Here is a 701-nt window from a genome sequence, read left to right on the forward strand (position 1 = left end):
TTTTCTAGGTTATTCACAATCTAGTAAGGCCTATAGGATCTACAATAAAAGAACCAAAACTATAGAGGAATCTGTTCATGTAAAATTTGATGAACTGTTTGCTGAAACCTTGAATAGCACTCCTCCTATAGTTGGTGATTCTTTGGATGAAATTGTAGAATCTGAACCAATAGAACCTAATGAAAACGAACCTCCAAACAACATTGATTGTATAGAACCTATTAGGGAAGTTGACTTACCTAAGGAATGGAAGTTTAACAAAAACCATCCCATTGACAACATAATAGGAGAAATCTCTAAAGGAGTTGCAACTAGAAAAACCCTTAGACACTTCTGCAATTTCACAGCCTTTGTATCTCAAGTAGAACCCAAAAACATAAAGGAAGCTCTTATGGACCATGACTGGATAGTTGCCATGCAAGAAGAGCTCAATCAGTTTGAGAGAAACAAAGTGTGGATTCTAGTCCCTAAACCAGAAGACAAACATGTCATAGGAACTAGATGGGTGTTTAGAAACAAAATGGATGAAAATGGGGTAATAACTAGGAATAAAGCTAGGCTAGTGGCTAAAGGTTACAACCAAGAGGAGGGTATTGACTATGATGAAACCTATGCCCATGTAGCTAGACTAGAAGCCATTAGAATCATGCTTGCTTATGCATGTATAATGGACTTTAAACTATATCAAATGGATGTAAAAA

Source organism: Cicer arietinum, chromosome 5 (genome assembly GCF_000331145.2).
Source record: "Cicer arietinum cultivar CDC Frontier isolate Library 1 chromosome 5, Cicar.CDCFrontier_v2.0, whole genome shotgun sequence".
Lineage (NCBI taxonomy): Eukaryota > Viridiplantae > Streptophyta > Magnoliopsida > Fabales > Fabaceae > Cicer > Cicer arietinum.